This window comes from Suncus etruscus, chromosome 4 (assembly GCF_024139225.1).
Source record: "Suncus etruscus isolate mSunEtr1 chromosome 4, mSunEtr1.pri.cur, whole genome shotgun sequence".
In the NCBI taxonomy this organism is placed as follows: domain Eukaryota; kingdom Metazoa; phylum Chordata; class Mammalia; order Eulipotyphla; family Soricidae; genus Suncus; species Suncus etruscus.
In genome coordinates, this window is record NC_064851.1 from 71,948,437 (window position 1) to 71,972,771 (window position 24,335).

Genomic DNA, 24,335 nt, shown 5'->3' on the forward strand with positions numbered 1-24,335 from the left:
TATGGAGGTATGTTTTATGTGCCAGCATGTAGTCTATCCTGGAGAATGTCCCATGTACATTGGAGAAGAATGTGTATCCAGGTTTCTGGGGATGGAGTGTCCTATATATATCCACTAGGCCTCTTCCATTTCTCTCCTCAGGTCTAGTATATTCTTGTTGGGTTTCAGTCTGGTTGACCTATCCAGTGTAGACTAAGCCGTGTTAAGGTCCCCCACAATTATTGTGTTTTTGTTGATATTACTTTTCAGATTTGTCAACAGTTGTATTAAATATTTTGCTGGCCCTTCATTCGGTGCATATATGTTTAGGAGAGTGAATTCTTCCTGCTCTACGTTCCCCTTGATTAATATAAAATGTCCATCTTTGTCCCATACAACCTTCCTGAGTATAAAGTTTGCATTATCTGATATTAGTATGGCCACTCCAGCATTTTTATGGGTGTTGTTTGCTTGGATAATTTTTCTCCAGCCTTTTATTTTGAGTCTATGTTTGTTCTGACTATTCAGGTTCGTTTCTTGTAGGCAGCAGAAGGTTGGATTGAGTTTTTTGATCCATTTAGCCACTCTGTTTCTCTTAACTGGTGCATTTAGTCCATTGACGTTGAGAGAAAGAATTGTCCTGAGATTTAACGCCATCTTTATTTCAAAATTTGGTGTGTCTTTTGGGTAGTCTTGTCTTAGATTAGGTCTTTCAGTTTTTCCCTTAAGACTGGTTTTGTGTCTGTGAAGTTTCTGAGCTGTTTTTTGTCTGTGAAACCATGTATTCTTCCGTCAAACCAGAAAGTGAGTTTTGCTGGGTATAGTATTCTGGGTGAAGCATTCATTTCATTCAGTCTTGTCACAATATCCCACCACTGCTTTCTGGCATTGAGTGTTTCTGGTGACAGGTCTGCTGTAAATCTCAGGGAAGCTTGCTTAAACGTGATTTCCCCTTTTGATCTTGCTGTTTTCAGAATTTTGTCTCTATCTTTGGGATTTGTCATTGTGACTAGAATGTGTCTTGGGGTGGTTTTTCTGGGGTCTCTTTTGGTTGGTACTCTTCGGGCATGCAGGATTTGATCACATATATTCTTTAGCTCTGGAAGTTTCTCTTTAATGATGTTCTTGACCGTTGATTCTTCCTGTAAGTTTTCTTCCTGGGTCTCTGGGACTCCAATGATTCTTAAGTTGTTTCTGTTAATCTTATCATAGACTTCTATTTTCATCTGTTCCCATTCTTTGACTAATTTTTCCATTGTCTGCTCATTTGCTTTAAGTTTTTTGTCCAATCTCTCCTGCTGTATGGAATTGTTATGTATCTCATCTTCCACAGCACCGTCTATTCTCAGCTTCTGATACCCTGTCCCAGAGCTTATCCATTTTGTCATTCACTTCGTTTACTGACTTTTTCAGTCCTGTTAGTTGACATGTTATTTCAGTTTGGAGTTTTGTGATTTCTGTCTTCATATTTTCTTCGTTCTTATTAGTGTTCTGTTCAACTCGATCCATGGTTTCTTGGAGATTGTTGAGCATCTTCCATATTGCTAGTCTAAATTCCTTATCTGAGAGGTTGATTAGTTGGTTGGTCATTATCTGGTCCTCAGAATTGTCATCTTCATTCTCTATGTCTGATGCTGGCCTGCGTTGTTTCCCCATTGTCACACTTGTATTGTGGGTTTTTCTACGTGTTGTGGTGGTATTCATTGTCTATATGATGCAGGCAGCACACTCATCTGGCTCCTCCCTTTCTGGATGGGCTGACTTGCCTCTAAGGGAGGGGAGTCCTCTGTGGATGAAGCCTCACACTGGGTCAAATCTTAAGCCCGAGCATGCAACATAGAAGACAGTCTGGAGAGAAATGTTTGCTTCTGTGATATAGCACCGTTCTTAGTGTAATTTTTCTTCTTGTTGCAATGGTGTTCTTTCCTTAGAAAGAGTGCACGGCCGCGTAGCAAAGCGGAGCCGCCGTGCTCCGCTGGAGCCTCTTTTTGCCCCACTCGCTAGAGTTTCACGCAAGAGGACAGTAGACAGACATAGACAGGTCAAACTCACAGTTTTTCACAGTTGGGCCCCACTGGGCCAGTGTACTTTCATGGATTTTCCCCGACTGTTGTCACACACAGGGAGCCGGCTTTTGCAAAATTATGCCAGTTTTCATGCTCTGTAGTCCCTCCCTGAAAGTGGCGTCTGGGCGAGCGAGTTTTCTGGAGCCTCTTTTTGCCCCACTCGCAAGAGTTTCACGCAAGAGGACAGTAGACAGACATATACAGGTCAAACTCACAGTTTTTCACAGTTGGGCCCCACTGGGCCGGTGTACTTTCGTGGATTTTCCCCGCCTGTTGTCACACACAGGGAGCCCTCTTTATTCTTTATATTATATTTTATATATTATTATCACTTTTTTGTTTTGATTTTGGGCCACACCTGGTGACACTCAGGCATTATTCCTGCCTATGTGCTCAGAAATTACTCCTATTTTGAAATAAATTGCTCTAATTTTGAAATTAAATTGGTCCTTGGGGACCATATGGTTCGCTGGGTAATCCAACCAAGGTCCGTCCTGGGTCAGCCACATACAAGGCAAATTTTCTACTGCTGCGCCATCACTCTGGCCCCTATTTATGCATATTTTAACTTATTAAGTAAATTGCATTAAATGAGTGCAAATGTTTATGTTCTAAAATTACAATTCTAGCTTTGTGCTGTGGCAGTATCGTAGCCAATGAGGTTTATCTGAGGCGTGATTATTGCTAATTGAAACTTTTCCTAAAATTACAATTCTAGATTATTTCCACCAATAATGCTAATTTTATCTTTAGCAACAAAGTAGAAAATTCAGTAGCACTGAAAATTGATCTCAATATATAAACTATATAAAATAACTATCTAATTTTAACTTATTTTACTTGTTTACATTCTGAATTGCTTAAAGCTTATTTTTCATGCTTTTTGTTTCATTTTAGTGTTCTATATTTTACTGCAACATTTTACTACAAAATAAGTTTTAATCTTATTTTGTATGTTTAGAGAATTTTCCAAGTATAATCTCCACCATTGTGTTTCTTTTCTACGTATAATGTGTTTATATATATAATATATATAACACATATATAAAACATATATAACATATATATGTATATATGTTGGGTTTTGGGACACACCCAGTGACACTGAGGGGTTACTCTTGGTTATGCACTCAGAAATTGCCCCTAGCTTTGGGGACCATATGGGATCCAGAGGATAGAACCGCAGTCCATCCTAGGTTAGCAAATGCAAGGCAAATGCCCTACTGCCTGCACCACTGCTTCTGCCCCACTTTTTTATATATTATAATCTTTTATGTTTATTTTTTTAGTTGTGTAGTGCGTCCAAAATAGCACTTAGTGATTATTATCAGCTAAATGATTGGGGCAATTGCTGGGATACTCATTCACCTTTTACTCTAGGGATTAAACCTGCAATTTATGTATCTAAGTAATGTGTTTCAACATTTTGAGTTCTATCCCCAATTCAATCTGATGATTTATTTTGTTTCTTTGTTTTTTGTGTTTTTGCTTGTTTTTGTTTTAGGGCCATACCTAGACGTGCTCAGGACTTACTCCTAGCTTTATCTATAGGGATCGCTTCTGTCAGGGCTCATGGGACCAGATGGAGGGCCAGGAATTGAACATTGACTATCTGCATGAATACTATTTCTTGAGCTCATCCATATTCTTACTTCAACTAAACTACTAGTTTGTTTTTTTCTTAATGAATATACTTTTATTCATCTTTCTTGGGTGGGACACACCTGGTGACGCTTAGAGATTACTCCTGGCTATGCGCTCAGAAATCGCTCCTGGCTTGGGGGACCATATGGAATGCTGGAGGATCAAACCATGGTCCATCCTAGGTTAGCCCATGCAAGGCAAACACCCTACTGCTTGCACCACTGCTCCAGCCCCACCATATGTTTTTTTTTATCTGCTCAACTTTCCACAACAAATAAGGACTAAATTTCTACCACCCAGCTCCATCTCCTAAAATAATCACCTTTCTATTCATCCAACAGGCTAAGTTGTCTTTCAGATATAGTTACTAAATAAACTCATCACACACACCAAAAAAAGAGAAGTGAAAGAGAAAATACTTTACCTGTCTCAAAACTATATTTAAAAAGGTGAAGCATGTGAAGGGAACATTTTTTAATGGGACATAATTTAGAGGTGTAAACAGTGGTGTGACTTTGCCCAAAGTCTTTTCAATCTGAAGATAGAATTTTGTTTTTAGAAAGGGTAAATTTTGATATTATTTTAATGTTATTTCAAGCAGCATTCTGGTTAAAATAAACTATTCAATACTTCATAAATGATGTGTCTGTGATGTGAGTATTGTACTTTATCTCACTGTAATAATATATTTCACCACAATGTTAGAACAATCACTGGTGAAGTTATCTAAAACCTGGAAAAGTGGGGATTTGTTATAGTAATTTAATTTCAAATGCTGCATGTTCATATAAGCAAGACTGTCATTTAAACTGCATTCACTCTAGTCCTTAAACTGTGAAGGAATTAATGCCTCGCATCTTTCACTCAGTCTTTATTGTGATAGTTCAAGGAATTCAAGAAAGTCAAACATGGTGATGATAGTTAATGATAGCGTAATAAATAGTTGTAACTTCCTAAAAGATTAGATTTAAATGTTCTCAGTACAAAAAGAGAAATGGTTATTATGTAACTTGATGGAGGTGTTAGCAATTTTATAGTCATAATCATTATGCAATTGTTCAAGTTATAAAATTAGCATACCTTATACCTTGAACTAGTCAGTCATATCTTAATGATAAAGAATTTTTAAGATTTCGGGCCCGGAGAGATAGCACAGCAGCGTTTGCCTTGCAAGCAGCCGATCCAGGACCAAAGGTGGTTGGTTCGAATCCCGGTGTCCCATATGGTCCTCCGTGCCTGCCAGGAGCTATTTTTGAGCAGACAGCCAGGAGTAACCCCTGAGCATCACCAGGTGTGGCCTAAAAACCAAAAACAAACAAAAAAAACAAAACAAAAAAATAGAATTTTTAAGATTTTAAATAAAAGTAAATGTAACATTCAACTATTTTACCCTTCCAAACTTTGTTGATTCAAAGTTTGGAAACAAATATTATATAAACAAATATTAAGTTAAAGTAAATGGGTTTTTATGTACAGTTCAAGAATTTACCTAAGAATATGAATTTTGGATACTGTATTCACTTCCTTTTTTTTTATTTTGGGGCCGCACATGGTGGTATTCTGGGTTCACTCCTGACAAGGAGAGCCAAGGATTAGACTGAGGTCAGACAAATACAAGATAATGGTAATATTGCTTATTTTTAAAATTAATTGTCACTGAATAACTTCAACCTACAATGTCAGAGTGATAGTAAAATGCAAAATTATTCAATGACAGTTAATTTCATAAATAAATTTGATTTGTACATGGGATACCAAGATATGTTATTGAATATTTTTTCTAGGTGTATCTCTAAAGTATATTAGCATTTAAATTGAGAAATAAAGGACAGTTTGAAACAGCATAAAAACAAATTTTTTACAGACTTATCTTATCCACCAATTGTTTCAGCTGCCATCCAAGATAATATGAAAATAGTTTCTTTCCCAAGCTATACTTTGCATGGAGTTAAGTGCTCAGACCAATTAAACTCTTAATTGGAGTGAAGCCTAAATGATTTTTGTTAGATTTAAATCTTCCAGCAAAACTGATAAAGAGAATAAAGAGGTTCCTTATAGAGTCATGGGAGCAGAATGCCTAATCAATGCTGAAAGTACTTGGACATTAAATTGTCTTCATCAGTTTATTTATTCTTCTACAATTTATTATTGTATATTAATCATGAAACAGTAATATATTTCCACAAAGGGTAAAAATTTTAAGTAGATTTCTAGAGGTACTAAAACTCTCCATGTTATTCTTAAAACATGCTATAAGAAATGCTGTCTGTAGATTTAAAATGCATTCTCAATTATGAAGAATTCAAAAATATTAGATATCTCCGTATAAAAATATAAAATTGCATTATAAATTTAGAGTCAGCTTTACTAAAACAAATTTTGTTCAAAAAGAAATATCTATGATTCAGAGATTCATCTAAAGGATCTATTTGGCTTACTAGGGTTTATTAGCACATTAATATCAGCATGTACCACTGGTGGCTTGCACTTGAATATCCCATGACTCAAGCTTCGAATTTCCATTACATCAGACAGTTTTAGCAACAAAAATGTTTATTGTTTCCAAATTTTCACAGTGAATTTTGGTTGGTAGCCTCCACTAATGTAGAACAGTATTAATGCATTAGAAAAACAGTAGGAAGCAAAGACAGAATCCCTAAATAATTCAAATCCAACATTATCCTATTTTGGAAGTAAAAAGCACCTCAAGGACTTTGTACAAACTTGACAAACTTATTTTAAAAAATCTGAAAATTTTGGATTTTTTTGTTGATAAATGGCCTAATTCATGCTACCTAGAGACAAAATAGTAGGCTTCAAAATCACACTTTGAAAAAAATCTAAAAGGAATTGGAGCAATGATGTTTATCCAGGAATTCAATGCTCAATCCTCAAAACCACATGGATCCAGAATCCACTGGGAGCAACTCCGTGATAGCTAAGGTAGGAATAGCACTAAAACACTAAGGCACAAATAGACTCTATATACTACTAGGCATGGGTCCAAATAAAAGCAAAGTCAAATCCTATTTTATAGTGGTAATGATGTTTTAATTTAGGTATAAAATTGTATTCAGGTTATAACGAACTTTATTTTAGGTCTATTATTTGTTCTCATTTTAGAGAAGAAATACCAGGGTTTGTGTAACTTGTTTCAGTAACCAGTGAAACTTTAAAATGAGAAAAAACTCATAGATTTTCTGCAGCCTGGGTGTCTTGTCTTAGGACAGGGGTCTCAAACTCGCAGCCCACAGGCCGTTTGCAGCCCTCTGTACAACATTTTTGTGGCCTGTGGCTGGCCTTCAAATATTGCAGTATTCATAGTTAATCGCTTACTGAATAATCACAATAAAATCACATTAGTAAGAAAAAATTGCATTAAGCATTTGCAAACCCTGAGCAGTTCTATTCGGGGTATGCAAATGTTTAATGCGATTTTTTGCGATTTTTTTCTTACTAATGCGATTTTTTATAGCGAATATTCGGTAAGCTAATAATTGGAATACTTTGCGCCTAGCATAGACATCATTTTTGCTGCTCCTGCCCACTGTCCCTTGCATTATCTGAGGCCTAAGGAAGAGAAGGGAAAGAAGTTTATTACAGAATTATATTTTTTCATACCTTCATCAGGACTTCCTCAAAGCCTGCAGTGAAGAGAAAGATTGATGATGAGCACAGACAATTTCAGGAAAAGTGGGAGACGCAGAATTTCTTTGTTGAGCACTGGGGCATCTCCACATGTCTTATTTGCTCAGAGAAAGTTGCAGGGCGCAAAGAATACAACTTGAAAGCCATTGTTCAACTAAACATGCTGAGGAATGTGCAAAATATCAAGGAAATTGATCAAAATCAAGCGGGTTGCCAGTCTTAAAGCATGTCTAATGAGGCAACAAAAGTTCTTCAAGAAAGCAACCAAAGAGAATGTTGCATCAGTCAAAGCTAGTTACATGGTTAGTTAAGGCAGGGAAACCATTCACAGAAGGAGAGTTTGTTAAAAAATACATCTTACAGGCTGCAAGTATTATCTGTCCGGAAAAGAAAGGTTAGTTGAACAAAATCAGCCTTTCTGCCAACACTGTGGCAGAGCGCATTTCTGACATGTCAAGTGACATTTATCATTAACTGTGTGAGAAAGCCAAATGTTTTGATGCATACTCAGTTGCTCTTGATGAGGGCACAGATATAATGGACACTGCGCAACTCACAATTTATGTCCGTGGTGTTGATTGCAATTTTGAATTGAAAGAGGAGCTGCTAATAATAATTCCAATTCATGGCCAGACCACCGCTAATGAGATATTTCGGCATCTGTGTGAACCATTGAGAATGCCAAAAACCAAAAAAAAAAAAAAAAATCTGTAAAAAAAGGGGCCGGGCGGTGGTGCTAAAGGTAAGGTGCCTGCCTTGCCTGTGCTAGCCTTGGACGGACCGAGGTTCGATCCCCCGGCGTCCCATATGGTCCCCCAAGCCAGGAGTGACTTCTGAGCACATAGCCAGGAGTAACCCCTGAGCATCAACGGGTGTGGCCCAAAAACCAAAAAAAAAAAAAAAAAAAAGAGAATGCAAGTTTGGCATAAAGAGTTTTGTTGGAATAATAACCCATGAGAGCCATTGATGACAGGGAGGAAAAATGGACTGGTGGCACTTGTAAAAAAAAAACTTGAAGAGGAGGGTGTAGAGAAGGCCATTGCTCTTCACTGCATTATCCATCAGCAGGCCCTTTGCTGTAATTGCCTGCCATGTGACAATGTGATGTCTGTTGTTGTGAAATGCAACAACCAAATAAGATCCAGGGGCTTAAAGCACAGGAGGTTCCATGCTTTTTTAGAGGAAATGGAGTCAGAATATAGAGATGTGCTCTATTTCACATAGGTACGTTGGCTCAGCAGTGGAAATGTCCTGAAAAGATTTTTTGAGTTGAGAGAAGAATTGAAAGCCTTCATGGAGAAGGATGGGAATGGTGTTTCTGAGTTGAGTGATCACAAATGGCTCATGGACTTAGCTTTTCTTGTTGACATCACACATAAGCTGCATGTACTAAACAAGATGTTACAAGGTCCGGGGCAGCTTATCAGTGCTGCCTATGACAACGTGAGAGCATTCTCCACAAAACTTGTGTTATGGAAATCCCAGCTCTCTCAGACAAACCTTTGCCATTTCCCAGCATGCAAGGAACTTGTGGATGCAGGCATACTATTCAGTGGTGAGAAATATGTTGATGCTATTTTTAAGCTAGAGAATGAAATTGATCACAGATTTGCAGACTTCAAAAAGCACAAGAGCCACTTTCCAAATTTTTATGGACCCCTTTTCCTTTGATGTGCAAGATGCCCCTCCTGTGCTTCAGATGGAGCTCATTTACCTACACTGCAACTCTGATCTCAAAGCCAAGTTTAGGGAGATTAGTGGAAAAGCATTCATGCTGGGCAATTTTTGAGAGAATTGCCCCCCAGCTTCCCTGAGCTTTCCTGAATGTTCAAGCGCACCATGTGCCTTTTTGGGAGCACATGTTTGTGTGAAAAGTTATTCTCTACATTGAACTTCAATAAGTCAAAGTACAGGTCTAGACGTAATGATGATCCTCTTTAGGGCCTGAGAGATATCATGCAGGTAAGGCGTTTGCCTTTCATGCAAAAGGTCATTGGTTCGAATCCTGGCATCCCATATGGTCCCCCGTGCTTCCCAGGAGCAATTTCTGAGTGTGGAGCAAGGAGTAACCCTGAGAACTACCGGGTGTGACCCAAAAACAAAACAAAACAAAAAAGTGATGATCATCTTCAAGCCAGACTGAGGGTCTCACTGCTTCCTCTCTAAAGCCAAATGTGGTTCAGATTTGTGAGAAGAAGCACTGTCAAGTCTCTGGCAGCAAGGAATAGGCAAAAGATGCCATGTTCAGAAGAACTGTTCATGATCTTCACGCAATGTTCTATTCATGTTCAGAAGAGATAATTAAAACTGTTAATAATGACTTTTGAGGACTTTATTTTGTGAAATCCCTTATGTGGCCCTGCCTCACCCCGACTTTGCCTTCTGTGGCCCCTAGGTAAATTGAGTTTGAGACCCCTGTCCTAGGTGAAGTGAGAAAAGAGCAAATTCTTAGTTTTGAGAAATTACTAATGCATTTCTGTTTAATACGTTCCCAGGCTAGTTCCTAGAAAGATTTGACTGAGAAAATCAGCTCTAGACAACTTCATAGTGAGAACGTTGCCCTCAGCAGACTCACTGCACATTCATCTAGCTTCACTTTCACTTGAGTTGCATTTGATCTTCACATGTATATCTGTCCCTACTACTTTAATTCTTGAATGCTAGGACCTCAGGCTAGAGTGAGGTACCTCTTTTTGCAGGAAATAAAAGCCAGCTTCTGTCCTGATATCCAAATATATCATCTATTCTCACCAAAAAATAAAAAGAGGAACCAAATAATAAAGTATAACATGTTTCAGAAAATATGAGGAGAGAGAGAGAAAGAGAGATTGGTAAAGCAAGGAAGATAAAGAGAGGGAGAAGGTAGACACAGGCTTTCGGAAATGGAAGATAACTCCTGGGACTGTAAATTGAAGATGAAATGTAGGACAATTCCATGATGAGGAGTTCATTTTATTTCCCTTTGAAGTAAGATTAATAGTTTTCCACCAACAGCTAATTCTCTCCCTCCTGTTATCCTGTGAGTTTCTTTAAAGGTAAAGTCTGTTGCTCATATATTGTCAAGGGGAAACAATGGGACTTCTGTTGGTCTTATTTCTTATTCTTGTTATGGCCTTTTATATATGCTTGAGCTTCTCCTAACAGCACATCATTCTCTCAATCTCTATATGGACTGATGATGGCAGTTTTCACATCTGTATCTCAATGAGTTTCTGTGTTCATGACAAAGTGATTTCTTTAACATCTTGGTTTGATATTTTTCACGAAAGACATTCATAGTTAGGCTCCTAATTAAACTCACTTTGCACTTCTTGTAAAATGAAACATAAACATTATCATTATGATTAAAGAATAAAAATGATTAGAATTATTAGAACATGAAAAAAGGGAAGAATTAGGATGGAAGAAGAATGATGAAAGGTAGGAAGAAAGGAAGGAAGGAAGATGTGATTTCCATATTTCCACCAGAAGTAGCACATTGTATAAATAATGATGGTCCTTTTCAACACCACTACTTTTAAAAACAATCTTTAAAGTAAATATGCTAATAAATTTTAAAAAGTAAACTTAAATATGAAATAATGTCTCTTTGATTATAAACCTCATGGCATTTAGTTCTTTCCATTGCATTCAACACTTTTATAATTGACCAATATAAAACATACCCAACAGAAGTTTAATTATTTATAATTAAATATATCTTAAGCACAAATCCTAAGCATTTTCTAGTGTGTAAACAAAGAAGAATAAGAAAAATAAAATCAACTTTGTGCCAATATGATTTTGTCACTTATTTATTTGGTCTTAATTCTATACTCAGCAGTAATCAATGCTTCTCTGCTCTCTGCTCAGTGGTCACAGGTGGGAGGTCAAATAGGATTGCAGAGTGACAGAGATTAGAAACAGACCTCCCAAAGCATATAATATACATGGCTGAGATATCTCTATGACTCCTTCATTTAAGAAACGTTTTGTGTGTTTTCTTAATCACGTCCAGCAGAGCTTAGGGGCTACTCCTACTTTAGTGTTTACAGAGCAAAGTATGTAGTTCTGGGTATCAAATCTAAGGTTTCCACATGCAAATCACATGTTCTTATCCTCAGAATCATTAACTAAAGTTGGGTACCAACATATTTTATTGATGTTAAAAAGGAAAAAGTAGCATCAGTTAAACATATTTAAGGTTTTATTGTTTTTAGTAAATTATTCATAAATATGGTAGTATCCTATGTAAATTTTTTTAAATAAATAAAAAAACTACTTTATTAGACACAATTATTTTAAAACTAAAAAAGGACTTACTAGAAAAAGAAAATTTCAGGCAAAAGTCTGGAAAATATTTTTTAATTTTATTTTTTATTTAAGCATTGTGGTAACAAACATGTTCATAGTTGGGTTTCTGTCTTAAAATATACATACCCATTCAACAGTGCAAATTTCCCAACACCAATGTCCTCCTTTTCCCTCCTCCACAGACCCTGCCTGCCTTCAAGGCAGACATTCTATTTCTTTCTCTCACTATCATTATCATGGTAGTTGTTAGTGTAGTTATTTCTCTAAGTGCACTTACCATTCTTTGTGATAAACTTCATATCATGGGATGGTTCTTCCAAACCACATCTGTATTGTCTCTGGGCATTATTACCATATTCTCTTTTCTTTTTCTTTTTTTTAATTGATAACTTTTATTTTATTTTATTTTATTTTTTGGGTTTTGGGTCACACCCAGCAGCACTCAGGGGTTACTCCTGGCTCTATGCTCAGAAATTATTCCTGGCAGGCTCGGGGGACCATATGGGATGCTGGAATTCGAACCACCATCTTTCTGCATGTAAGGCAAACTCCCTACCTCCATACTATCTCTCCACCCCCCTTTTATTTTCCTTAAATTCAACAAATGAGTGAGACTATTCTGTGTCTATCTTCCTTTGATTTATTTCACTCAGTATAATAGTCTTCATAAACATCCATGTATAGGACATTTCATGGTTTTATTTTTCCTAACAGCTGAATAGTATTCCATTTTGTAGATGTACCACTATTTCTTTAGCCATTATCTATTGTAAGGCATCTGGGTTGTTTCCAGACTTGGCTATAGAAAATAACATTAAATGAACATAGTTGTATAGAGGGTATTTTTTGTATTGTGTTTTGTGTTCTAGGATATATCCCAAGGAAGGGTATTGCTGAATTATATGAAAACTCAATTTCCAGTAACTTGAGGAATATCAATATTCTTTTCTAAAAAGGCTGGACTTGATGGCATTACCACCAGCAGTGAATGGAGTTACTTTCTCCCGACATCCCCATCAATACTGTTTGTTGTTGTTCTTTGTAATTTCATGCCAGTCTCTGTGGTGTGAGATGATACCTCATTGTTGTTTTGACTTGCACCTCCCTTATGATGTGTGATGTAGAGCATTTTTCATTTACCTTTTAGTCTTTTCATTTATTCTCTTTGTTTTTTGATGGGGTTATGTATTTTCTTTTTAAGTTCAGTCAATACCTTGTATATCTTAGATATTAACCTATTTACTGATGTATATTGATGTATACTGATGTTGTATTGCATGAATAACTTCTCCCATTCCGTGGTGGTGACCATTGTATCTTATTCATGTTTTCTTTGGGTGTAGAAGCTTCTCAGTTTAATGTAGTCCTATTTTTTTTTTTTATCTCTGCTTCCACTAGTTGAAACAGTTGTTTCCTCCTTAAAGATACCTTTAGTCTCAATTTTATGGAGTATTTTAACCTATATTTTTTCTATATAGCTATATTTGGTCTGATATCAAGGTTTATAATCCATTTTGATTTGACCTTTGTGCACAGTTTTAGATGGAGGTCTGAGTTTCCTTTTTTTTGCATGTTCAAAGCCAACATCTCTTAAGAAAAGGTAAGGAATTAATTCACTAAGGTTTTGCCATTCAATCCTAGATTTAATTATTTAAACCTCATTTGGAAGAAAGCTCTAACTGTTATCATAATTTATCATGATTGATTTTTTAATCATAATTAGTTTTGCACTGTTATTTTTTTGAGGAGAAAATTGGGGTGTTTGCTTGAGATTGAACTTATGGCCTCACACAGTCTTTTTTACTGATTTATGTTTTTTACAACATGATGCTATTACATTTCCCACAGAAGCTAACACAGTTTGTGCAGAAATTTATCTGTATTTTTAGTTATATCAATATTTGTAAATATTTGTTTTAAAATTAATCAAAAGATTTAGCATTTTAGATTTTAGCGGTGCTATAATTAAATACTTTAATGATCTTCTAGCTTAGTCTCAAAGTCAAGATATTTCTCAGTGCTGGACAGAAAAACACAGTTACAAAGGTAATAGTTGTATTTCTGTGTCCTAGCCCAAGGCTAAAAGTAAGCACAGGAAAAAATTCTCCAGGGTTCAAATATCAAATTAATGTTTAATTTCAGCACCACATATGCATATTTTTATCAGTAGACATGAAATGTTTTAGTTATTTAAACTAATAAACAAATAATATTATACAAAATAATAGAGTATATTTATTTAAAAATCCTCGTGCTTAAATTCTAAAATGATAAAATATGAATTTTAAGTTTAAAAAATTGATCTCAGGTCATATTGGTTGAAATTTTATATTTTATATTACTTATTAGCTATGATTTAAAGGGTATACAACACATTCAAGTTTACACAAGGAGGAATACTGTGTTGCATTTCCTAAAAGAAGAAAAACTAGGTAAAAATTTTTAATAAAATAAAATCAAATGTCTGTTTTTTGAAATAGGCCAGATATAGAAAAATAATATATTATTTCACTCCTTTGTGAATATGGATAAAGCAAGAGAATAAGCAAAGGCTAACTTGTGGCTATTAGAAGAAAATATGAAGGGAACTAATATGTGCTAGAGGATAAAACTTGATTTTTAAAATGAACAAATATAGCAATTTGACATATTTATTTATTTATTTATTTATTTAGGGGGGTATCTAGCGATGCTCAGAGCTCAGAAATTGCGCCTGGCTTGGGAAACCATATGGGATACTGGGGATATTACCCACGCCTGTCGTGGGTCAGCTGCATGCAAAGCAAACACCCTACCATTGTGCTACCTCTCTGACCTCTCACATATTTATTTTGATGATGCATGCACTAAGTTATGTGCTATAAAATACAATATTATTTCAATGAATATTTTCAAATACATTATGAAAAGAAAATGATTAACATTCTTCAAAGTGGAACCACATTTTTTCCTTTATATTATGAAATCACTTAGCATTGTTATAGACAAGAACAATTTACATTGCTTTTATTCTTTTATTGTATCATAGTGCCAATAATATTGTTAATGGTCTGTTCAATAGAAGATTGGACAGTAGAGCATATTATTCAGATTTATATGAACCCTAGCTGGTCAGTTAGAGAGAATTCAGAACACCAAAATAAGAAATAAACTTGTAAAATATTTCTAGATCCTCATTTCCCAATTTATTTTTCTAACATTTATATGTTTGATAACAAGCAATAACATATTTTATTCTAATTACCTTTTAACTTTTGCTTCTCATATGAAATAGAATAATCCATACTTTTTTCCACTTTTATTTTTAACTAGGTTAAAATAAAGTCAAATAAACAAAAACCTCTTTAGCACAAAAACAGTTGATTAAACACAATAATTTCCATGAAGTTACTCTTTTATCAAGAGCACTATAAACAAACTCTCTATGCCCATGAATCATGCATCTCCAAAATAAATCTTTCTTAATACTTAATCTTTTATCATCTTGCTTGTTTAGTTTTATGTAAAAATTACCATACTCGTAACAATACCAAATAAAATTTTAACTTTAAAAATGTATCATACAAATTCCATATTGTTTTGTGGCTGTCAAATGTTTTCTATTCTGCTACATGACTGAGAGCTAGTTTAATTTCCTGTTAGTATTACAGGTTCATCATCTATCATTGTATATATAGAAAAATAAGCTTATATTTATCTAATTATATATATATAAGGAGCTAGATATGTAAAAGGGATGATATGTAATCTTCCTTCATTCATTGAAGACATGAGAAGAGAGATGGATCCAGGCATTATTTAATGATGTGATATGGCAGAGAAATCTGTTTTGTCATATGGTTTTTGTTTTATTTTGTTTTGTTTTGGGGCCACACTCTTTGGCTTAGGAGATATTCCTGGCTCTGCACTTAGAAATTGCTCCTAGGTCAGGAAACCATATGGGACACCAGGGGATTGAACTGCAGTCCATCCTAGGTCAGCCACATGCAAAGCAGATATCCTACCACTTCACCACCGCTCCAGCCCCATGCCATATGGTTTTTAAACTAAGTAGGAAAGATCATTTTATGAGGCACTATATAGTAAGTAGTAATTATAACTTAGTTACTCCTATCCATTTATACATCTACTATGGGGGTGAATTTCAAATTTTTGTGAAAGTTATCAAGATAGAAGTAGAGTTGCCAAGATTATTTTGAAAGTGCCTGTAAAATTTAAAGGAGAAAAGGACATAGTACAAGTTAGCAAGCATTATTTTCTTGAGAGAATAATACCATCTAATTCTTCTGAAAGGAAATAGGAAAGAAAGATAAATTTAATAGGAACTGAACTGCAAATGCTTTCTGCAAAATGTCATCAAGTCTGCTAGTGAGTCTCAAGAAAGACTCATTGTAGAGTAGTAGTACATAGCTGGATATAAAAGTATCACAGAGCTCACTGGTTGACTTTGAACAGAGCAGAGAAGAGGTATGAGAAGAGATATAAAGTATAAGAGCTTCAGTGTAAAAAGGCACACTTTAAAACAATGTAACTGTAATTTTCAACTGATAGGGTTTTTTTGAGTTCAAAGTATTCATATACTCATGAACTTAATACATTTAGCTACTATTTTCTTGTCTTAAATCAAATTATGATTTAAATGTCAGCTTATTGAGGAACATATATGATTGGTTAAAATTTTGTACATCACAGTTGTTTCAAATTTGGGAGTGGAGGGTGTCTACTAACCAAAACTGATGATTGATATTTGTACTTGATTTACACATTTACACCCCTAATTATGAGGAGTTTAAGAATATTGTTATGTCTATTATATATATTATTTTAAAATAACTGAATATATCTAAACTTAAGTAGTCCTTTTATGGGCTGTCAGAGAGTAACTTAATGGTATTTATTTAATTGTGATTGAAAGATGTTAGGTATTTACTTTAATCTTACTATTCTTTTTATTGAATATTTCTCAGTAAATGCTCCAATATCTTTGTGTCTTAAGTTGAAGCAATCTGAAAATGTATAACTGAAATAAGTTAGATTTAAAATCCAGTTTCCCTATTTTTTTAAGTATGAACTCTGATATTTTATAGCATTATACAATGTACAGAAAAGTACTTTCCTAAGTGGTTCTATTCTGGCACAGGAAAAAACATGTGGATTTAAGTCTAAATATATGAAATTAATTGAGGAGCAAATGGTCACTATGTTAAAACTCCCATAATATTATAAGGATTCAGAAAAGTTTCTTTGTTATAGTTAACCAACTTTGTTTCTCAAATCAGCTCTTTCTTATTCATTAATTATTCAAATTACTGATGATAATCAAATTACAGAGAACCAAAATTCTGTGAGAGAAATATAAATGAAGTAAATTAATATTTACTAAGAAACAGGAATAATAAGGTAGAGTTTGTTGGATTGTCTGATCATAACTAATCATCCTCCGAATACTTCTCTCAATGCATACTTAGATTTGTAATTCAGAACATTTACTGACACAACATTCAAGTTATAAGGACATTAAAAGACTTTTTAAAGTGCAAAACTCTGTTACATTGGAAGATATTTTTTCTTAATTTCATAAAATTAGACTTGAGAATTTTCAAACGGTAGTCTGGAAGAGAAATACTGCTCCCATTGATTAGATTTGAAAAACTACAATGATTTAAAATCAGAACAGCATTTCTATTAGTTTTATACTATGCAAATATTGGCTTCCATACAAATTTAGTAACTCATTAGGTGGACAATGATTTTACCCTAAGCTTAAAGTAGATCAACACAATACATAGAAGTCAGGAAAAAATAAGTGAGATTTGTCTCTCTCTCATGCCAGACTCTTAATTGCATCTAATCAGAACTGTATGCTCACAATAAAACCTGGTGCTGGGGCCAGAGTGGTGGTGCAAGCAGTAAGGCATCTGCTTTGTGTGCGCTAGCCTAGGGACAGACATCGGTTTGATCCCTTGGCGTCCCACATGGACCCCCATGCCAGGGCGATTTCTGAACGCACAGCCAGGAGAAGTAACCCCTGAGCATCACTGGGTGTGGCTGAAACAAACAAACAAACAAAAAAAAACACACAACAATAAAACCTGGATTTAGGAGACATTTAGTGATATTTTTGATGATTATATTTTACTGATTTACATCATTGAAGGAAATTTGAGGAGAAATATCCATGGTTTAAGACACACAAAATATAAATTCTTAATACAAATTTCCTCTTTATGGTTTTTTTATCATCATGATAAAAATATCCTGTAGGCTATATGTAAGAACCACTGTTACCAGAACACTTTAGTAATATAAAGCCCTGCCATGGATTATAAAACGATTTCTTTCCTCAAATAGTCAACCATTTACAATGAACCTTGGAAAATTAATTTACACTAATAGGTATAAAGAGATAGCAAATTCTTACTTTTCTTGTATTGTATATAGACTACAACAAAAATTATACATAGAATGGCATATATGATATATACATGCACAAACAATTATTATGGACATCTTTATGTCTAACTTATTTATGTAACTGAATTGGTTAAAGAAACATTTTATTTCAGATATAATCCATGAATTTTTCATTACATAATTAAAAATTAGTCTTATTATAAGACTCTATTTTAAGAAGATTCATAGATCAGAATTGAATATTGAAATTAAACTGGGCTTTTGGAGCAATTTTTCATCCATTCTTTTTTAATTAGGTTATGTGAGGGGATTGTTTTTGTTTTTATTTTTATTTATTTACTTTGGTTTTTGTGACACACCTGGTGACGGTCAGGGGTTACTCCTGGTTTTGTGCTCATAAGTCGCTCCTGGCGTGGGGGACCATATGGAACACTAGGGATCAAACTGAGATCTGTCCTGGGTAGCTGCATGCAAGGCAAATGCCCTACCGCTGCGCTATCGGTCCAGCCTCTTGTTTTCATTATTTATTAACTTGTACATAAAAATTTACTCAGGACACATTCCTCCATTTTTCAACTTTATGTATCCATATTGCTAAACAGAAAGAGATTTATTCCAGACCTTTATCATTCAGTCATTGCAGTAATCATTCAATCATTGCAGTATTAGTAAAAAAAGAATAAAAAATTAATAACATGAGAAGTAAATTAGATTGTCCATTAGTTTCTTATAAATTGACTTTATGAATTGAGTGCACTATCTAGTTGAATCCACTCTTGATTTGATATTATTAAAGCATCATTTGATTCTGATCCTCATTCAGTTCCTGTGTTGATTCTCCAAACTCCTTCTGCCTTTCTAATAAGAGTTTAATACAGAACTTGTTGATTAATAAATCTCTTAATATACTTAAAAAACCTTCTTTAAATGCTTCATATTGCTGTTCCTTTATTCATAATACATAGTGTGTTTACATTTTTTTTAAAAATAATATAACAAAACATTTTAAATTTGCATTTGGGGCCACACCCAGTTGTGTTTGTTGACTACTCCCAAAATGTCCTCGTGGTCACTAATAACAGTACTTTAGGCACCAGGCATTTCCCTGTATCAAACCCCACATTTTTTCCATTATGCAAAGGTATGTTCTTTGCTCTCTCTATGCCCAAATTCTTTTAGAGACAGTCGTATTATAAAAGTTATATCTGTAAAAACATTTTTCAAAAATATTGTAAGGCCAAGGACTTCACAGACTATTATGGACCATGTATTCTTATTAATTGAGGTTATCACATTCAGTGAAGGTTCATGTAAAATGTATTCAATTATTTCTGTTTTAAATAATCAGCATTAATAGGATTTAAGTGAATATAAAACTTTATATCATTTTATAAAGCAATCAAATTGGAGAGGGGGACATTTGGTTAAAAAAACCTCGTTTTGTCTTTAGGAATGCTTTTGTGTAGTCTAGATGAAATTATTACATTTTTAGAATATTTGTTCACAGACGCAGGACATTTAGCTGAAAATACTCATACTTTTAACTATTTTAGATCCAGTTATATGATAAAATCCAAATTCCTTCAATATAGTATTTTCACATCTTCCAAGTGACATTTGTTTTGCATATTCAATGAACACAGAATAATATAGTTTTATTAGGTTTTTTTTTTTATTCTGCTTTACATTCTAACAAATATTCATGTTTGGGACATTGCTAGAAATCATGTGCATGTGTGTAAGTCTGTATGAGGGTTTAGTTGCACTGAGGTGTAAAATAAATACGGTTTATCTCTATCAACTAGGACTATAAATATGTGAAATATGTATATTTTCCTTAGGAAAAAATAAAAGATAATTTTCACCTTAATACAAATGTAAAAAAATAATGTAGAATGGCATTGACAGAAAGATTTTAGAACACATATTGAGAATATATATTACAGGGGTGGCGAAACAGTTCGACACAAAGAGCCAAAATTTTAAACTGTGAAAGTCAGAGAGCCAGTGACCTGCCAAAACAGACAAATACTCACACAAAAGCATCTAATTTTAACAATAATATACTAAACACATATTTCATTTGCCATTTGAGTGAGGGTCAAAATCCTGCAGTGATGGTGAGGGTGTGCTGCGTCCTCCACACTAAGAACTAACGACAAGATGTGACACAACATGTGACACACGGGTCCCCCCCCTTGCTGGCCCGTGCAGTTGTTTCCAGGGATGGGAGATGGGATGACGCAGCCTGGGGTATGATGGGACCCCGTGCTCAGAGATCTCTCCTCAGAGGTCCCTCCTCAGAAGCAGCAGAACAAAATACAAACTTGGCAAAGAGCCACAGGATACAAAATAATGATAAGAGGCAAAGAACCGCATTCATTTTGGAGAGCCACGTGGTCTCTATCCCTGATATATTATAATGGAAGAGTGTAGATAAGTGAAAGAAAGTAATGAAAAAATAGACTGGAGGATATTAGATAAAGCAAAAATAGATGACAAAGCATATTAAGGTTAGTTTGATTTTTATATTATCGATTACCATTATGTGATTTTAATTTTTTTTCTTAAAATGTATATATAAAGACAAAAGTGAGAGCATAGTGGAAAATGATGCAGCCAACCTGGGTTCCATTCTTGGTAACACTTATGGTCCAGGAATAATTTCTGAACTCAGACTAGAAGAACCCCCTAAATTCTACCAGGTATGGCCCAAAAATCAAAAAGGAAAAGTGAATATATAAAGCTGATTTTATATTTTATACATTTTCTATTGAAAAAAATCTCCTTTACAAGCATGCAATATGCATTTTATACTACGAAGTATAGCATTTGAATATGAACTGATTCACTTTTACCTCAATGTGTGGATTTCAGTTTCTTGCAAATTAGCTATTGAATAAAATAAACGCACTATGATATAATTTAAATGTCATTTGATTCTTTTCAGAGAACTCATAAATATAATGATTTAATTTTACTGGGCCACAATTATTAATTTAAAACTTGAAAACATATTTCTATAAGTGAAAAAGGCATACAGAACTATGAATAATGGAGATTACTCTTAAAATATTTATTTAATTGTATATTCATTCAATTTTAGTATATGAGTTAGATTTATGTCTTATACTAAAAAGATAAAAATGACAGCGATTAGTGAATTGTTGGTGTTCAACTGAAAACTTAAACTATCCCACATTAGTTTTCATATTTTTCTCCATAATTTGATCTCAACAGATCTTTATATTAATGCAAATGCTCCGAAAATCATACAAAGCATTTTAAGCATCATCAGAATGAAAATTTGGAGGTTTATTTGTTTTTCTTATTAGGAATGCTTGGGGCTAAGGGCACTTATTTCTGTGTTATTATGATTTTTTGGGGGGTCACCCCTGGCGGTGCTCAGGGGTTACTTCTGGCTGTCTGCTCAAAAATAGCTCCTGGCAGGCATGGGGGACCATATGGGACACCAGGATTCAAACCAACCACCTTTGGTCCTGGATCGGTTGCTTGCAAGGCAAACGCCGCTGTGCTATCTCTCCAGGTCCCTATGATGTATTTTTGTGTCTCTTCTTTTCGTGAGCTTGTGAGGATAAGGAAAATACTAGGTTTAGAAGTGACATTTATATTATATCAGACCATTATCAAAACTCATTCTGTTATAGTCCATACCTGAAGCAATGATTGATTCATTACACATTGGTTGAAAACAAACTTGTCAAAAATAATTATCTTAAATATTGATAAAAAGCCATTCATAGTAAGAATGATTGTCTGTGTAATGCTACAATAAAAGACATAAAAACATTCTCATCACAAAATCAATATATATAAAATATATGCATATGCTTTAATATTTAAAAATACTAATGAATTTAAAGTATTAATAAAAAAGATCACTGCATTTCAATCGACTACATTTTAACTTATATCTGTACATTACTTTCTTTACTTGAAAATTCTCTTTATCCCTATTTATAAATTTAAATGAAACCCTATATAAAATTCTAAATGAAACCTTGAAAAACTCTTTAAATAATATCTCTTTATTATTAGTTTAGTCATAAGCAAACTTATTTTAAAGTATTATACTAGTCATTTTATTAAATTTTGATTTGGACTATACCAAGCAATATTATTTCTGACTATATTCAGGGATCACACCCATTTGGGGCTTGCAGGATCTCTATTTTAGGTAACAGTAACAGATAGGGTTTGTCATATGGAGGCAAACTTCCTATACAATACACTGTCTGGACCCTCATACTCAATTTTTTTTGGCCATACCCGTTTGATGCTCAGGGGTTATTCCTGGCTAAGAGCTCAGAAATTGCACCTGGCTTGGGGGGACCATATGGGACACCAGGGGATCAAACCACGATCCTTCCTTGGCTAATGCTTGCAAGGTAGACACCTTACCTCTAGCGCCACCTCACCGGCCCCTCATACTAAATTTTAAGGTCATTTATATAAAAGACATATTAGAACATTAAGGAGCTTGTTAAGTATATTTGGATGACTTTGTACACATTTCACTTATTGAGTCTTTCCCTAGTGTTACATACCTATCTAGATGTTATATATTATATAAGTGGGATCTGGAAGATAGCTTGATGGTTATAATGATTGCCATACATGCAGTTGACCTTGCTTCAAATCCATGGCTTCATATATGCTCCTCTGAGAACTATCAGGAATGATTCCTGTGCCAGGTGTAAGCACTGGCATTGGACACTACCAAGTGACCCAAAATAGGCCAAATTATGTATGTTATTCAGTTTTTAATTTTGTATAAAATGCAAAGCTGAAATATGGGTAAAATTATCTAACTTTCTTAGTGACAAAAGCAGTAAAACTACAAATCTTACTGTTTGTATTTTCCTATAGTTTGTTATTGTTTTAGAAAAATACAATATTTTTCAGTTATGAACAATTTATGAAAATTTTGCAAAATTTTTATAGTTGTTTATGACCCTCGTGTCAATAATTTTGAAAAAAAAGGTAGTACTTAAGCAGGTGATTTCATTATATATTCCTTTAATGTGCTGATAAAAATTTAAATGAAATTCTGAAAATTGTGGCATGATTTTTCCTTTAACTATTCGTGGTATTTAATTCAATAGCAAGTCTATTCTTTATAAAATAAAATAATCAAAATATTTTATATTCACCAGCAGAGTTTAGCATATGTCTAGAGCTCTTTTGGGGGTGGAGGCACACTCGGCAACCCTCAGGGCTTACTTTTGGCTATTCAATCATACATAGCTCCTGGACCATATGGGATGCTAGGGATTGAACCATGGTCCCTCCTAAGTTAGTGCATACAAGACAAATGCCCTATCGCTATTGCCACCGCTCCAGCCCCATATGTCTAGTTCTGACTAGAATGAATGTTATATGTCTGATTCTGTCAATGTTGTGAATAGTTACATATACAATTTTGTTGAACAGGTTTTTAATGACTTCATTCTGTTCTTTCTTTGCTTCATAAATAATCACATCAATATGCATTTTAAGAATAAGGAATGCATTGTTCTATAATATTACAGTATATGTAAAATGACATGTCTACTTGTCATTCATGATAAATAATGAATAACAAATTTATATGTATAATTTAACATTTTAATATAAATTATACTACTTTGAAAAGTGGATTATTTTCTTTTCTTTTTTCTTTTTTTTTTTTTTGGTTTTTGGGCCACACCCGGCGGTGCTCAGGGGTTACTCCTGGCTGTCTGCTCAGAAATAGCTCCTGGCAGGTATGGGGGACCATATGGGACACCGGGATTCGAACCAACCACCTTTGGTCCTGGATCAGCTGCTTGCAAGGCAAATGCCGCTGTGCTATCTCTCCGGGCCCCTTAAGTGGATTATTTTCTATGAGTTATTTAGAATGGCTTAACATGTAGGAAATGTATACTGTTTATAAGAACTAAAAATCTTTTTGGCAGTTTTCTTTCAATTTTGTTAATATTATTTAAGGGAATACATATTATAAAAGCAGTAGATAAATTAGTTACAGAAATCATCTGACACAGCTTTACAACAGTAATTTGTGATGTTCCTATGAAAGACAGAGTTACTTGACCTAACGTTAGTTTCTTTCTTATTATTGGATTTTTTAATAAATAGATTATATCTTAAGGTAGAAAGCTTTCTAATATTGCTCTATCTCCTAATATTGCTGTAGCATTTGAAATCACTGAGATAAAAGCTTATTTGTGGGTGAATAAGATCAACATAAGCCTCTTGTCTGCTTCCAGTGAATTAATACATATCAAAAGG

At 34.4% G+C, this 24,335-nt stretch overlaps 1 protein-coding gene and 1 pseudogene across 2 annotated transcripts in view; both read left to right on the forward strand.

Annotated features, from left to right (window-relative positions):
- GRIK2 (glutamate ionotropic receptor kainate type subunit 2) overlaps window positions 1–24,335 on the forward strand; it is a 691,383-nt gene that overhangs the window by 579,655 nt on the left and 87,393 nt on the right. The gene's annotated exons all lie outside the window — the stretch shown is intronic.
- On the forward strand, window positions 2,673–2,805 carry LOC126008221 (uncharacterized; annotated as a pseudogene).